Below are 18,122 nucleotides of genomic sequence, written 5' to 3' on the forward strand. Positions count from 1 at the left end.
AGTTAAGACGCACCATTGAATTTTGGTGCAAAATATACTTTTTTTAAATGATAAAATTGTCCTTTGGGCAACATGTATGGCAAAGTACTGATATAATAGATTTTAATTTAACAATTCAAAAACTAATTTCAGACTCAGTTGGTGACAACTTAAATGAAGGCTTCAAAGAGTTTCAGTCAGTGATTCTAACAAGATGCAGATCATCTTTGACATCATTTGAATGCAGAAGTAAATGTTGATTTATGAATTGTTAGCCCTCAGTTACAAACAACAAAAAAGTTGGAATTAGAGGAACTGGGATTTCATTTAATTCCTTAAGACCCTCTGCTGATTCGATTCACGTATAATAGAGCAAAAAGCAAAAGACTGCGGATGCTGGAAATCTAAAATGAAAACAGAATGCTGGAAAACCCTCAGCAGGTCAGGCAGCACCTGCGGAGCGAGGAAGGTCGGCTAAACATTTTAGATCAATGGGCCTTTGTCAGAAACGGATCGTGCTACAGATGAACAGTTTATAAGGAGCAGCAGGGCGGGGGAGAAGGGGCTGGGGAGAAAAATAAGTACATACACAAGAACAGAAAAAGAATGATCTGCAAATTGGTTCAGTAGAGAACAGGAAATGATGAAATGATAGAAGTGACAGCACGCAACACAAAAGGAGACACGATGAGAGAATGTAGAGAAATAAATTGTATATACATCACCCATGGTGTCAGCTGTGGCTCAGTGGGTAGCGCTCTTGCCTCTGAGTTGGAAGGTTGTGGGTTCACGTCCCACTCCAGAAGCTTGAGCACATAATCTAGGCTGACACTCCAGTGGGGAGTGCAGCACTGTCCTCTGGCTTGCTACTTTTTCTGGCTAATTTGTATGCCTCTTCCTTGGATTTAACATTATCCTTAATTTTCCTTGTTAGCCACGGTTGAGCCACCTTCCCCGTTTTATTTTTACTCCAGACAGGGATGTACAATTGTTGAAGTTCGTCAATATGATCTTTAAATGTTTGCCATTGCCTATCCACCATCAACCCTTTAAGTATCATTTGCCAGTCTAATCTAGCCAATTCGCGCCTCATACCATCAAAGTTACCTTTCCTTAAGTTCAGGACCCTAGTTTCTGAATTAACTTTGTCACTCTCCATCTTAATAAAGAATTCTACCATGTTATGGTCACTCTTCCCCAAGGGGCCTCGCACAACAAGATTGCTAATTAGTCCCTTCTCATTGTATATCACCCAGTCTCGGATGGCCAGCTCTCTGGTTGGTTCCTCGACATATTGGTGTAGAAAACCATCCTTAATACACTCCATGAAATCCTCCTCCACCGCATTGCTACCAGTTTGGTTAGCCCAATCAATATGTAGACTAAAGTCGCTCATGATTACTGCTGTACCTTTATTGCACACATCCTTTATTTCTTGTTTGATGCTGTCCCCAACCTTACTACTACTATTTGGTGGCCTGTACACAACTCCCACTAGCGTTTTCTGCCCTTTGGTATTCCGTTGCTCCACCCATACCGATTCCACATCATCCAAGCTAATTTCCTTCCTTACAATTGCATTAATTTCCTCTTTAACCAGCAACGCCACCCCGCCTCCTTTTCCTTTCTGTCTATCCTTCTTAATGCTGAATACCCCTGGATGTTAAGTTCCCAGCCTTGGTCACCCTGGAGCCATGTCTCCGTGATGCCAATCACATCATACGCGTTAACTGCTATCTGTGCAGTTAATTCGTCCATTTTATTACGAATACTCGTCGCATTGAGGTACAGAGCCTTCAGGCTTGTCTTTTTAACACACTTTGACCCTTTAGAATTCTGCTGTAAAGTGGCCCTTTTTGTTTTTTGCCTTGGGTTTCTCTGCCCTCCACTTTTACGCTTCTCCTTTCTATTTTTTGCTTCTGTCTCCATTTTATTCCCCTCTGTTTCCCTGCACAGGTTCCCATCCCCCTGCCATATTAGTTTAACTCCTCCAAAACAGCACTAGCAAACACACCCCCTAGGATATTGGTTCCGGCCCTGCCCAAGTGCAGACTTCCCCCAGAACCAGTTCCAATGTCCCAGGAATTTGAACCCCTCCCTTCTGCGCCACTGCTCAAGCCATGTATTCATCTGAGCTATCCTGCGATTCCTACTCTGACTAGCATGAGGCACTGGTAGCAATCCTGAGATTACTACTTTTGAGGTCCTACTTTTTAATTTAACTCCTAGCTCCTTAAATTCATCTCGTAGGACCTCATCCTGTTTTTTACCTATATCGTTAGTACCTATGTGTACCATGACAACTGGCTGTTCACCCTCCCTTTTCAGAATGTCCTGCATCCGCTCCGAGACATCCTTGACCCTTGCACCAGGGAGGCAACATACCATCCTGGAGTCTCGGTTGCGGCCGCAGAAACGCCTATCTATTCCCCTTACAATTGAATCCCATATCACTATCGCTCGCCCACTCTTTTTCCTGCCCTCCCATGCAGCAGAGCCACCCACGGTGCCATGAACCTGGCTGCTGCTGCCCTCCCCTGATGAGTCATCCCCCCCCCCAACAGTACTCAAAGTGGTGTATTTGTTTTGCAGGGGGATGACCGCAGGGGACCCCTGCACTACCTTCCTTGCACTGCTCTTCCTGTTGGTCTTCCATTCCCTATGTGGCTGTGGACCCTTTACCTGCAGTAGGACCAACTCACTAAATGTGCTATTCACATCATTCTCAGCATCGTGCATGCTCCAGAGTGAATCCACCCGCAGCTCCAGTTCCGCAACGCGTTTCGTCAGGAGCTGGAGGCGGATACACTTCCCGCACACATAGTCGTCAGGGGCACCGGAGGCGTCCCTGATTTCCCACATGGTACAGGAGGAGCATAACACGTGTCCGAGCTCTCCTGCCATGACTTAACCCCTAGATTAACTTAATTTGGCAGCAGCAATGCTAAAGGTTACTTACTGATAGAGAAAAGAAAAGCTACTTACCAATCACCAGCCAATCACTTACCCCCTTGGCTGTGATGTCACCTTTCGATTTCTTTCTACTTTTTTGCCTCGCTGTTGGAGCTGCACAAGCACGCCTCAGCAACGAACTCCCGACTGCCGCTCCGCCTCCGACAATGCTGCTCCCCGGACTCCCTGCTGTGCCTTTTGTAGGCCTCAGCAACGAACTCCCGACTGCCGGTGCAGCATTGAGCCCTAGGTATCTGTCATAAGCCTCCCTTCTTTTCTTTCTCCTACCCTGTATGGCCCTTGACATCCAGGGACCTCTAGATTTGTTAGTCCCACCTGTTTTCTTTAAGGGAACATACTTGCTTTGAACCTTCAAGATCTCCTCCTTGAATGTCTCCCACTGCTTCGCCTCCAGTCATAAAACTTGTGCATTCTCCTGAAAGCTGACTCGGATTGGCTACAGCCAGTTGATTGAAAAGGAAAGTGGGTCATGCTCTTAGCCTCTTCTCTTTGCATCTTACTCCTGGATGTCAAAGATTCAGTGAACCAAGTTGGAAGATCTGGCACAGCGGTGTGACTTGTCACCTCCATCATTTTGTGCTCCACGGAATAGAATGGAACATTGCACTAATTCTAAATGACAACACTAGGTTCTTTAGTGATGAGAAAATGCTGGTTTCTGATGACCATTTTCCCTACAAGAAAGCAATGATTTCTTTGTCATTGTAAACTAGTGAATCCTTGTCTGACTGATCACGTGGTTTCACGTGGCTTATATTGGACTTGTTTCACTTTAGATTCTGGGAGTCTGGCATCAGTGAGTTAGCTGGGAGTATGTATATATTATTAAATTCAGCTTAGAAATGTTAGCTTGGATCAGCAGATAGTACTTTTATTGAGTCAGAAGGTTGTGGGTTCAAGTCCTGCCTCAAGAGCTGAGCACATAATATAGGCTGAGAGTTCTGCATTGTCTGCGGTGCTGTCTTGTGGATGAGATATTAAACTGAGGCCCTGTCCACTTGAATGTTAAAGATCCCACGGCATTATTTGAAGAAGAGCAAGGAGTCCTCCTAATTTCCTCCCTCAACCACAAAAACAAATGACCTGATCATTAGTCGTTGTTTTTTGTGTGCGGGATCTTGCTGTGCATAAATTAGCTGTTGTATTTGCCCATACAGCAACACTGGTTGCTTCTCAAGGTGGAGCGATAAAAATCGGGGCTGTGCAAGAGGCCAGAATTGGAAGAGCGCAGAGATCTCAGAGGGTTGTAGAACTGGAGGAGGTTGCTGAAATAGGAAGAAGCGAGGCGTGGTGGGCTTGAAATAAGGAATAGAATTTTAAAATCGAGGCGTTGCCAGACCGGGAGCCAATATGGGTCAGTGAGCACAGAGATGATGGGTGAACGGGAATTGGGCCCGAGTTAGGATATGGGCAGTTGAGTTTTGGATGAGCTCACGTTCTACCGCCTCCTATTAAAGGCTTTAATCTGAGCTATTAGCACATACAAACCAACAATGGAGATTTCACATTGGAGAAAGTCCATGAACATGCAGCTGGGCATGGCAATCTTTTGTAACACTTGCTCATATATAGTTGTTCCGATATTGCTCGATTCCCCCTGCAGTAAAATGGGATAAATTCTGTATTAACAGAACTGGTTTGCATTAAGGATGAATTATTTAGCAAGTGACTTTATAATCTAACTAGGGCAATCTGTGTGTGTGTGTGTGAGAAGTTTAAATATACTCAAAAACTGAGCCTCCAGAGCCCACTGGGGTAGAGAATTCCAAAGATTCACAACCCTCTGAATGAAGAAATTTCTCCTCGTCTCAGTCCTAAAGGGCTGACCACTTATTCTGAGACTGTGACCTCTGCTTCTAGACTTCCCAGCCAGGGGGAAACATCCTCCCTACAACTACCCTGCTAAGCCCTGCAAGAATTTAGTATGTTTCAATGAGATCACCTCTCATTCTTCTAAACTAGACAATCTAGGCCTAGTCTACTCAATAAGAACATAAGAACATAAGAAATAGGAGCAGGAGTAGGCCATTTAGCCCCTCGCACCTGTTCCACCATTTAATAAGATCATGGCTGATCTGATCATGGACTCAGTTCCACTTCCCTGCCCACTCCCCATAACCCTTTATTCCCTTATTGCTCAAAAATCTGTGTCTTCTGCCTTAAATATATGCAATGACCCAGCCTCCACTGGGTCAGAGAATTCCACAGATTTACAACCCTCAGAGAATTCCACAGATTTACAACCCTCTGAGAGAGAAAATTCCTCCTCATCCCAGTTTTAAATGGGCCCCTTATTCTGAGACTATGTCCCCTAGTTTTAGTTTCCCCTATGAGTGGAAATATCTTCTCTGCATCCACATTGTCGAGCCCCCTCATTATCTTATCTGTTTCGATTTTTCTGAACTCCAATGAGTATCGTCCCACTCAACCCATCCTCATAAGTCAACCCCCTCCTCTCCGGAATCAACCGAGTGAACCTTCTCTGAACAGCCTCCAGTGTAAATGTACCCTCCCTTAAATACAGAGACCAAAACTATACACAGTTCTCTAGGGGGGCGAAATTGGTCATCCGCCCATTTCTCGGCGGTATATCATTTCGTACTGCCAGGTACCACTCGGGCAGAGTGTGCGCGATTTTCATCACATTTTTCTCGGTAGTATGCCAAGTGGAGTGCAGCCGGCGGTGTGCGGGCCGTGAGTCATTTTCACTCAGGAATCTTCGTATCCCGAGTTGTGCGCACGCGTATACTGCTGCGAAGCTCCGCCCTGTAGGGGTGTTTGTTTTTCACACTGATTCTTAGACCTCGGAACTTATAATGGGAAAGGACAACACGTGGCACAGAATTTAGGCTTAACCCTTGTCAGTTTTATTACGCAACAAAAACCGACTAAAACTACAGGACTAGACTGCTGAGAGAAATTTGACTTTAGACATACAATCACCAGAGATTCATGGTCCTTGATTCCGTAACCTGTTGGTTCGTCTTCTGGCTGTTCTCTACAGCTTCTGTTCCTTTCCTTTGCTCTTCTTCTGTCTTCCTGTCCTCCTTCTGCTGAGCTGCTTTTAGCTTGCATATTTATAACCAGGTTTTGAATAAGTTTCCCGTTGGGCCAAGATCCGATTATTGATGTGTTGATTTCTTTAACTGGCTATGGTGATGCGTTTGAATGGCTACTAATTTGCACACGGAGTCGACAGTGCAAAAGATATTTCCTTAGGCTGAATGCTCTATTATCCAAAAATGTGCATTTCGTAGGGTCCTTTGTTGTTCAGTCTTTTTACAAACTTGGTGTCTCCAGTGGCTGTTTTCCCCATCCTGGTCAATCAAGTTCAAAGTCTCACGTAACAACTCCATTGTTGTTATGCATGAAGTCAGTTTTAGTTCCTGACCACAGAATATCCTTAATTGTCCAAAAGCTTGGATTAATCAAGTTTTAGTTTATGGTCGCCTTCTGTGTTTTTCTGAAGAAAAACACAGCCCCCCCGAGAGGCACCGACGAGAATCCACAGAGACTGCCGGCCTGAGAGCAATGTGCAGGTATGTGGGGGGGGGGGGGGGGTTGTGTAAGGGGGGTTGGGTGGTCTCTATGAGGGGGTCAGGTTCCTGAGGGAGACAGTTCCAAGTGTATTGCTGTCCCTTAAAGGTAAAAGCAAACTTGTACTGATCTTCCCTTCTTAAAGGTATGGACCAGAACCCGTTGGAAATATCCAGCACTGTGAAGGTGGTCGTGGAGGCTGGGATACTTCCAATGAGGTCGGCGACAGCAGCAAAAGTGGGTGCACAGGCGGGGATGTTACGGTTGAGTACTCGATAGTCCACCGTGGCTCTCCAGGAGTTGTCCGGTTTCTTAACCGGCCATAATGGAGAGTTCACATGGGTAGCTATCGGTCTCAATACCCGCTGTTTAACCAGAGAACCCAAGGCTGTTTCCATGTCTGCCTCTGCTTCCCTGGGGAAGTTGTACTGTTTCTGTGGTCGGGTCATGGGGTCCCCATCTATGCTAACCTCGACCCCATTTATTCTCCTATAGTCGTGTTTGTGAGTGGCAAAAGCTGCAAGGTTTTTCCTCACATATTCTTGATATTCTACAGGGGTGTTACTGACCAGTGATTCAAGGTCGTGACCCTCCTTTGGTTTCATGGTGCACACTGTCCCTTTTCCCTGTTTTCTCGGGATAACCATCACCTCACTCTTCTGTCCCGTACAGACTGACCTCCAAAGATAGTGGTTTCTTAAATCCACTAGGATCCCATGGCCTACGATGAAGTCAGCCCCCAGGATCCCTCTCCCTTCCTGCTCCCACTTCATCAGGACACAAGTCCACTTCGTGTGGAGTGTACCTAAATGAATGGAGAGCGGAACACAGAATGAGCCAGTCTGTTCAGTGCCTGTGAAACCCACCAAGCTGTAGGGGACCCCGTTAGACAGAGGTGAGGCGGCGGGGTTAGCTGCATAGACAAGAGTGCTTGAGGCACCGGTGTCCAGCAGGTAAGTCCCTTTCACCTTTTCCACCTCTATCTGTACGGTCGGTCTCCCCCACACATCATACTCAAGGGAACACAGGTGGACAAGCTGCGCCTGTCCTAGTTACGGTTTTGGTTGGGAGGGGGCAGATGGGATTTCGGTACCGGTGGCAGTGGCTACCTTCCCAGGGCCATCTAACATGGCTCAGAGCGCAGTTAAAAATGTATCAAATGAGAGGGGGGGGACTGGCTTTATCTGTCTCGGTGTTTTGGGCAGGGGCTGGAGAATTCTTTCCTGCGCTATTCTTCCAAGGATTTTAATAATCCCTTCTCCAGTGCCCACTCTTTCCGCAACCAAAGCAGGTACGTTTTGTATCGAGGAGTTGCCCCCCTTGTGGCGCCAATCCCTCTTGTCTTGGTTAGGTCGGATTTCGTGAACCCTTACCTTTTTGTGGGTGCTCTTCTGTCCCTCTCCCATTTCTGTAAGCTAGGGTCAGCTGCCTAAGCACTCCCTGTTCTGTGGCTTGGGGATCTTTGGGGTCGAACCAGGCCTCAGCCTTGGTTCTTATTCTGGGTAAACTGTTAGCTACTCGGCTTCAGAGCCAGTGTGCTAATTCGTCCGGGTTTAAGTGATCTCTGTCTATGTCCCCACTACAGGTGCTTTTGTACACCTGCCACAGTCGGTCTGTGAAAGCCTGTGGACTTTCTCCTGTGAGCCGCACCGTTTTCTCTACTCTATAGAAGGGACTCCAGTCATTGCAGCCCATAGCTTCTAAAATGTCTTTCTGGATGGCAGCAAGTGTTTTCTGTCCTCTTTTGCTCTCAGTAGAGAAGGACTGGTACAGTTTTCTGTCTAGAGATAGGAGAAGCATCTTTGCCATTTCTGCATCATCGCACCCATTAATATCCCCTGCCTGTTCCACTTCCACAAAGTGAACTGAGGGGTCTCCCTTTGGAGTTAGCTTTCCCAGGTGGCTTATCATAGCTCTAAGCTGGTGGGGAGTGTGGGGGACCACAAACTGACTTTCCAGGGGCCCTGGATCCCCGTTAAGGGTTTGCGGGCCAAACTTCTGTTGCCGGACCGGGCACATTGGCCCTGGTTCTGGCTCTCCCTGTTCTGGCTTGTCGCCCTCTCCTCCCTGCGGCCAAGCCGAGCTGAAACTCGGTGCTACAGGTGGTGGTGGTTCACTAGCCCTGTCCACCCTGTAACTGATTTGCCCCTCCTGCTGCTGCACCGGTGTAGTCACCGGCGCCACAGGTAGTGGCCAGGTAGTTTCTTCCTTCTCTTCCAGGCTTACCTGGGGCGTACTCGGGCTTATTAGGCATACCATGCCTTTTGCCTTGGACAGAGCAAGGTTTAAACTCTTAATTTGTTGCTGGCAGGGACTGTGGTCTCCTGATTCAAACCCATTAGTGCTAGTTACTTTATACGCTGCTTGTACATCTTTTAATCTTTCCTGGAGCTCTTTTACTTGTAGGGTGAAGCGAGTGCCTTCCTCCATCAGTGACTTTTCATTACTTTTGGCCTCGGTAACCTGACACTGAAAATAGTCCTGACTGTTTTTAAATCTTTCCCTTATTTGGGTCCTTTCCTGTTTTAGCTTACGCAGTTCTCCTGATAATCTTTCTTCTGACATAACCCTTTCCTGGTAGTCCTCTGCGCATTTCCATAACTCTGCCTGTAATGTTTCATTCATTCTATCTAGGAGTTGGACCTGTCGCTGTAGACAGACCAACCAGATTTCCTTCTCTACTGCTTCTTTGTGATCTTTGCTTGCTGTCCATTGGGCTGCAGCGTCAGCTGGACACTCAGCGCGCAATTGACTAAGCACCCATTCTTTAGTGACATTCACTTTCTTATATACACAGGAGGAAATCCTCTCTTCCATTTTGGTTCTTTGCCCCAAACCAGCACTCTCCACATCACACCCCTTGTACCAGAGTCGTGCCACGATCGCCATTTTGTAAGGTGGAGGGGGTTGGGTGGTCTCTATGAGGGGGTCAGGTTCCCTTCTAACCAACTTGAGCGGTTCGAATCGCTCCCACTCCCTTGGGTTCTGTACTCTGGATTTATTTGCGGGGGCTGTGACAAAAATGCAGAGGACACTGGTTTGATGCAAAGAACGTTGTTTTATTACAGCCAAGGTAATACAGGCTTATTACTCTAGTAAGAAAATACACGGCCAAACTTACAATCACTCTAATAAAGAACAGTACAAGGAAAGGTACAAGGTCAAACTTATAATCACTCTAATAAAGTACCATACACTACACATTCAAAGGGGGTTGCAGTAAAATTATACCTCCCACCTCCCAATACCTAATTCTAGCTAGGTTAGATTCCAGGGCAGGCAGGGACTTATGCTTACCAATCCTTTTGATAGTTAATGGTAGATGGTGATGTTCTTCCTTCCTTCAGGACTTTAAGACTTCGAGGCTGGAGAAGTTAGTTTACAACTGTCGCGTTGGTTTCTCTCCTTGTCTTGATGAGGTAATGGCAGGCTTGTAGCTACCTAGCAACCACCTCTCTAACCTCTGTTGAAAACAGTGGCCAGTTATACGATTTCAGTGTTCTAATCTTGCCGCCCAATCTGTTCAAAATCCTTTGTATAATTTTGGCGGGCTTGGTTCTTCTTTGTAATATTTTGTCGGGCTCATTAAAAGTTGATATGTCTTGGGTGGGTTGATGTTCAAAAATTGTTTCCTGATGGAAAGATTAGTTTTGTAATTGCAATGTCCTTTTGTGCTTAGTTTTTCACATACAGGCTGGATTGGGCCTCTTTGTGATGTATATGCTGAAATGGTTGTCCAGACCCATGTTGATGGGAAGCTACCTCTGGGTGATTTTGTGATGTTCATGTCCCTTGTGGAGAAGGATTTTCAAATACTCATTCTTCCAGACAGGTTAACTCAGTCCTCACACCCAGGTAGCTTTACTTAATTAGACTGTCTCGTGCTAGCTCCGTAGGTCCGCCTACAGCCTTGAATTTGTCTTTTAAAATCCAAAATTCTATTAAAGTTCGTAGTTTCTTCCATAAGCACTTTAGAGTTCCAAACATTTTGGTAGATAGTCCCAAATTAAATTTCCTTTCGAATGAGCCCAAACACAGTGGGGGTGAGGTGGGCGGGGACTTCTTGTGAATTTTGCATTCCTTTAGGGGGGAGAGAGATTAGTTACTGTGGCGGGAGATACCTGTGAAGGGGGATCACTGTTGTGGGGGGTGGAGATTACTGCTTGGGGGGGGGGGGGAGGAGGTGGAGGAGATTGCTGCTTGCGGGGGGGGGGGGGCGGAGATTGCTGTGGGGGAGAAGAGACTGGGGGCTGGGAGACGGCGGGTGGTGAGAGATTTAAAAAAACTTTACAGCTAAAGATGCATACTGCCGACTAAAGATCGACTCAAAACCATCGTTTCCAGGGCGGTCTGCAGAGTCGGCAGTATGTCAGTAGTAAATGATCAATTTGGCAATTTTGGGTGATATGTCGGCAGTGTGCATGGGCAGACGCCCGGTGGTATGTCGCTAATGAATTTTCTGCCGGGCGGTATGTCGGTATTTTTCGATCAATTTGGCGATTTTGAGCTGTATGTCGGCGGTCTGTGGGCAGTATGTCCACCAATTTCAGGCCCGTGTGACCTCACCAATACCCTGTACAGTTCTAGCAGGACTTATCTATCCCCCTTGCAATAAAGGCCAACATTCCATTTGCCTTCCTGATTACTTGCCGTATCCGCATATTAACTTTTTGTGTCTCAAGCACAAGGACCCCCAGATCCCTCTGTACTGCAGCACTTTGCAATTTTTCTCCATTTAAATTATAATAAAAAAGATTAGTGAAGACAAACGTAGGTCCCTTGCAGTCAGATTCAGGTGAATTTATAATGGGGAACAAAGAAATGGCAGACCAGTTGAACTTTGGTTCTGTCTTCACGAAGGAAGACACAAATAACCTTCCGGAAATACTGGGGGACCGAGGGAGAAGGAGGAACCGAAGGAAATTCTTATTAGGCGGGAAATTGTGTAACGGAAATTGATGGGATTGAAGGCCGATAAATCCCCGGGGCCTGACAGTCTGCATCCCAGAGTACTTAAGGAAGTGGCCCTAGAAATAGTGGATGCATTGGTGATCATTTTCCAACAGTCTATCGACTCTGGATCAGTTCCTATAGACTGGAGGGTAGCTAATGTAACACCACTTTTTAAAAAAGGAGGGAGAGAGAAAATGGGTAATTATAGATCAGTTAGCCTGACATCAGTAGTGGGGAAAATGTTGGAATCAATTATTAAAGATGAAATAGCAGCGCAATTGGAAAGCAGTGACAGGATCGTTTAAGTCAGCATGGATTTATGAAAGGGAAATCAAGCTTGACAAATCTTCTAGAATTTTTTCAGGATGTAACTAATAGAGTGGACAAGGGAGAACCAGTGGATGTGATGTATTTGAACTTTCAAAAGGCTTTTGACAAGGTTCAAAACAACAGATTGGTGTGCAAAATTAGAGCACATGGTATTGGGGGCAATGTACTGACGTGGATAGAGAACTGGTTGGCAGACAGGAATCAGAGAGTCGGGATTAACTGGTCCTTTTCAGAATGGCAGGCAATGACTAGTGGGGTGCTGCAGGGCTCAGTGCTGGGACCCCAGCTATTTACAATATACATTAATGATTTGGATGAAGGAATTGAATGTAATATCTCCAGGTTTGCAGATAACACTAAGCTGGGTGGCGGTGTGAGCTGTGAAGAGGATGGGAAGAGGCTGCAGGGTGACTTGGACAGGTTAGGTGAGTGGGCAAATGCATGGCAGATGCAGTATAATGTGGATAAATGTGAGGTTATCCACTTTGGTGGCAAAAACACGATGGCAGAATATTATCTGAATGACGGCAGATTAGGAAAAGGGGAGGTGCAACGAGACCTGGGTGTCATGGTACAGCAGTCATTGAAAGTTGGTGCCAGCTCATTGGATATTTCAAGAGGAAGTTAGATATGGCCCTGAAGGCTAAAGGGATCAAGGGGTATGGAGGGAAAGCAGGAAAGGGGCACTGAGGTGAATGATCAGCCATGATCTTATTGAATGGTGGTGCAGGTTCAAAGGGCCGAATGGCCTACTCCTGCACCTATTTTCTATGTTTCTATGTTCTCCTCCCTAATTCTTTGGGCTGGATTTTCAGTTGTCCAACGTCTCAGTCAGCGGCCAGAGGGGGTGTTAATGGTAAGAGGTTACCGCCCGGGAGCACAGCATTTAGCGCCCAGACCGAAAATTCATTCGAGACTCACCGGGGGCGCAAACCAGTAATGCCTGGCTGCTGATGATCAGTGCAATCCTGACACCAGTCCTGGTGCAATGCCCACACTTGCGCCCCAGTCAGTAAATTCAGAGCGGCGCCTCATTTAGCGCCCGCTAAGAACAATGTCTGGAAAAGCAGTCGGTACAGGCTTGCAGAGTTGTTAACTGGTCACTACTGAAAGGGATGAGGAAGCGCTTCCCTCAAAGATACAGTCAGTGCAACGTTTACACACAGCGCGGTGCTGGAGCCTCCGACTTTGCAGCGGCAGACAGACATAACAATTGAGCTTGAGAGAAACTTATTTCTAAAACTTTAATGGGGCATCACTAGTTTGCCAGCGTCACATTCTACATGTTCTAGCAAGGCATCGTGAAGGGAGAAGGGCTGTTAGCCATGTTGGCAGCCGAAGGAGGAGAGCCCCTACACATCTGGGCAGGAGGCCTTACCCACCATAGCTTTACCACCGCTAACACTCATACCAGGATCTCTCCAAGGAGCAGTGTGTCAGAAGGTTGTGCTTCCAAAAGGAGGTAGTTACAGAGATATGCCATCTCCTGCAGGCAGACCTGCAGCCTCACATTGGCACCAGGACTGTGTTGCCGTCGCACTGAAGGTCACGGCGGCACTCGCCTTCTATGCCTCCGGCTCCTTGCAGGCATCATCTTGTCCAGCCCTCTCATTATCTTATATGTTTTGATAAGATCACATCTCATTCTTCTGAACTCCAATGAGTATAGGCCCGACCTAATCAACCTATCTTCATAAGTCAACCCCCTCATCTCCGGAATCAACCTAGTGAACCTTCTCTGAACAGCCTCCAATGCAAGTACAGGCAACTCTCGATTATCTGGGTCCCACGGGGATCGGGCCATTCCGGGTAAACGATTTTGCCGCTAGGGCGAGAGCACGTCTCGGAGCTGAAATTTGACGTTGATAGAACCAACCACGAAGACTTAGTTCGTGTTATCATGGCGTGAAGTTAATGACAATGGATTCATTTCGTCTCGAAATTATTTTATTATGTTAAGAGTTAAAAATGTTAAAACTTAGCTTGATTTTTTAAAAAAGCGATCTTATATCTGCTTGTTTAAATGAATTCATTTTCTTCTTTATTAAAATGTTGTGGATGATTTAAGTTTGTAAAACCTCATGAGAAGTGAAATGAGAATTCTCCTCAAAGAAACCTACGACATATTTCATTGCTTCTTCAGGACGTGCCCAAGTTTTCCTTTCTTTTACTTCAATCTCAGTGTCTGAATCGCTCATCTCTTCATCAGGTTTGTCTTTATTGGTGACTATGCCAATACGTTGCTCGTCGATATAAAATTGTGCTACAGCTGTGTCGATGTCAACATGTAACCACTCAGCAATCTCATCCTCTGCTAGGGATTTAAGTGCGTTTGTATCGTGAGCACTGCTGACAATCTCCACAATTTCTTTGACAGCCTGTTCTGTATCAGCCCCAGCATAAAGACCTTCGAATTCTTCGTCATCAGAAGCACTGTCTTCAATCATGACATTGGGCCACAACTTGCGCCAACACCTCATCAGTGTAACGTTTTTTACTTCTCCCATGCCAGAGAGCATACAGCGATGGCATCTTTAATAGTGTATGCTCTCTGGAAATCAATGATTGATTAATAGCGATCTATCAATCTGCGTATGAAGTTGTTCCTGTAGTGACACTTGAAGTTTTGTATGACACCCTGATCCATAGGTTGAATGAGCGGGGTGACATTGGGGGGCAGACAGCATGCAAAGATGTTGCCACAACTAGACACTAATTTTGACTCATGCGGGTGTGCTCTGCAATTGTCCAGAAGCCGGACACACTTCCCATTAGGTTTGCCTATTTTCTTCATGTTTTCTCGAGCTTGGGGGACGAATTCTGTTGAGAACCATTCCATGAATATGTCCTTGTCCATCCACGCACTTCTCTGAGACTTATAGCTGACTGGTAAATGAGCAATTCCCTTTAAAGCACGTGGTCTTCTTGATTTGCCGATCACTAACAGTGGAAGTCGGTGTTCATCAGAGGCATTGGCACAATTTAAGATTGTTAACCTATCCTTATTCATCTTAAAGCCTGCAGCTTCCTTCTCCCCTGCTGCAGCCTATGTAGCAGTCGGCAAATACCTCCACAGTAAGCCAGTCTCATCGGCGTTGTACAGTTGATCTGCGGTCAATTTCATTTCCTGCACCATTCCAGCAAATATTCTTTCTTAATTCTGAGCGGCCTCATTGTCTGCCGATCATTTCTCGCCCGACACATCCAGCTGCCAAATGCCATGGTGCTGCTTAAATCGTGTGAGCCACCCCTCTGTATATCCTTAAATACGGAGACCAAAACTATATGCAGTACTCCAGGTGTGGCCTCACCAATACCCTGTACAGTTGTAGCAGGACTTCTCTGCTTTTATACCCTATCCCCCTTGCAATAAAGAGCAACATTCCATTTGCCTTCCTGATTACTTGCTGTACCTGCATACTCACTTTTTGTGTTTCATGCACAAGGACCCCCAGGCCCCTCTGTACTGAAGCACTTTGCAATTTTTCTCCATTTAAATTATAATTTGCTTTCCTATTGTTTCTGTTCTTTCTTTAAATAAAAATATTTACTTTCTCTTTTTTGCCTGATAGAAAATTAATATTTTCAGATGTTTGATGTGGATCACTTAATCTGCAATACCCATTGTTTTATTATATATTATAGGCACAGCATCGAGAATCCGGAGTTCCGGAATGTTCTGGAGTCCGGACTCCAGGACGATCAGTGGGAGGGTCATCTGGAATCCGTAAAACCCTGCCGACCTTGGGGCCCCCTCACCGGCCCGCCCGATGACCTTGGCGCGGCCGGACGGCCCGAGCAGCTCCTCGGCAGCTGTGTGCCCCCCCCCCCTCCCTCCCTCCAACCCCTTTTTCACGTTCTGGAATCCGAAAATACCCGAACCTGAGCTCGCGTGTTTCTGGATTCGTGACGTCAGAAAGCAAATCGAAAGCTTTGCCTCGGTCCCGAGGGATCCGGATTTTAGGCGCTGCACCTGTATTATAAATTCCTCTGGTGATCTGAATTAATAATCTTAAAGAAGAACTGTAATGATCAAAATTGTCATATAGCCCTAAATTAAAAAAATATATATTCATCCACCTACTGATGTTGGAATTCTTTACCCCAGAGAGCTGTGGATGCTCAATTGTTGAGTACATTCAAGACAGTTATTGATAGAATTGTGGATACTAAGGGAACCAATGGATATGGTGATAGTGCGGGAAGGTGGAGTTGAAATAAAAGCTCAGCCAAGATCTTACTGAATGGCGGAGCGGGCTCGAATGGCCTACTCCTGCTTCTATTTCTTATATTATTATGTTCCCCTGTATTTATTTTTACTTTCAAGTATTTATCCAATTCTCTTTTGAATTTCACTATTGAATCTGCTTCCACCACCCTTTCAGTCAGTGCGTTCCAGATCACAACTCGCTGTGGAAAAAAATATTTCCTCATGTCCCTTCTGGTTCTTTTGCCAATCACCTTAAATCTGTGTCCTCTGGTTACCAACCTTTCTGCCATTGGGAACAGTTTTTTTCATATTTACTCTATCAAAACCATTCAAGATTTTGGGGACCTCTATCAAATGTTCTCTTAACCTTCCCTGCTCCAAGGAGAACAACACCCAAGTATTAGTGAGATCACACCTGGAATACTATGTGCAGTTTTGGTTTCCATATTTACGAAAGGATATACTTGCTTTGGAGGCAGTTCAGAGAAGGTTCACTAGATTGATTCCGGGGATGAGGGTGTTGACTTATGAGGAAAGGTTGAATAGGTTGGGTCTCAACTCATTGGCGTTCAGAAGAATGGCCCCAAGTTTCGACATGATTTGCTCCTGATTTTTAGGAGCCAACTGGTGTAGAACGGAGTATCTTAGAAATCGGCATTCTCGCCATTTAGTTTGCTCCAGTTCTAGTCAGTTAGAACAGTTTCACTTTGGAACAGAATTTTTTTTTCAAAAGGGGGCGTGTCCGGCCACTTACGCCTGTTTTCAAAGTTTCGTCAGTGAAAACTTACTCCAAACTAAATTAGAATGGAGTAAGTGAAGATTTTTGTACGCTCGAAAAAACCGTGTTTACACTTTAGAAAATCAGGCGCAGGTTACAAATTAGGCATAGGGAACGAGGTGGGGGGGGGGCGGGGGGAGGAGGGGAAGGGAAGTCATTAAATTCTACAATCAATCCTTAGTTATACTTATACAAATATTATACAAATAAATCAAACCTGAATAAAAATGTATAAGCAAAGAAAATATTAAATAAACCATGTTCCTACCTGTGTGAAATAGCAGCAGCATTCAAGCTGCTGTGCTTCAGGCAGGCCTTTCATGTTGGAGACAGGCAGGAGTGTGGCGTCGTGTCTCGACGGCAGTGGTAGGCGGGAAGCAGCCTTCGAGCTGAGCTGTGGTGCTTGAGGCAGGCCTTCATTCCCCGCGAAGATGCAGCACCCGGACGGACTTGAGGCCATTTGGCCATGGGATTGCAGCGGCGTCAGTGGCTGGCCGGGAGCCGAAGAATGAACACAGGACACACGCAGCTGATTAATATTCTTTAGGCCGTTCGGCCACGCTTATGGGGCGGTGTCAGTGGCTCGAAGGCAGCCGAAGAATCAGGAGCGGAAGGACGGACGTGAGGCCATTCGGCCATGAGATAGCAGCGGTGTCAGTGGCTGGCCGGGAGCCGAAGAAAGAACACAGGACACACGCAGCTGATTAATATTCTTTAGGCCGTTCGGCCACGCTTATGGGGCGGCATCAATGGGTCCAAGAAACAAATCTTCACTTTTTCTGCAGTCCTTTTAAAAATGGCCGAGTGCCAATGTTTGTTTGAGACTGCGCATGCGCGCACGCTCCAACACGCACGCGCAGGGTTGCCGGCACCACAAAGGCTAATTTAAATTGTACCCGCCCCCTGCTACTTAGAAAATTGGTGCGAGTGTTAGGCTCCGCCCCCTGCTGCGAAGAGCACGCCGCTCCAAGGAGCTCGAGAATATCGGACTTTTTTTTTTAAGCGCAGTTTTCGGCGCGAGAAACAGGCGCCCAGCTCGGAGGTGCGCTGTTTTCGCCGCGGGACGAAACTTGGGGCCAATGAGAGGTGATCTTATCAAAACGTATACGATTATGAGGGGGCTTGATAAGGTGAATGTAGAGAGGATGTTTCCACTGATGGGGGAGACTAGAACTAGAGGGCATGATCTTAGAATAAGGGGCCATCCATATAAAACAGAGATGAGGAGGAATTTCTTCTGAGGGTAGTAAATCTGTGGAATATGCTGCCTCGGAGAGCTGTGGAAGCTGGGACATTAAATAAATTTAAGACCGAAATAGACAGTTTCTTAAACGATAAGGGGTTATGGGGAACAGACGGGGA

Source organism: Pristiophorus japonicus, chromosome 6 (assembly GCF_044704955.1).
Source record: "Pristiophorus japonicus isolate sPriJap1 chromosome 6, sPriJap1.hap1, whole genome shotgun sequence".
In the NCBI taxonomy this organism is placed as follows: Eukaryota; Metazoa; Chordata; class Chondrichthyes; family Pristiophoridae; genus Pristiophorus; species Pristiophorus japonicus.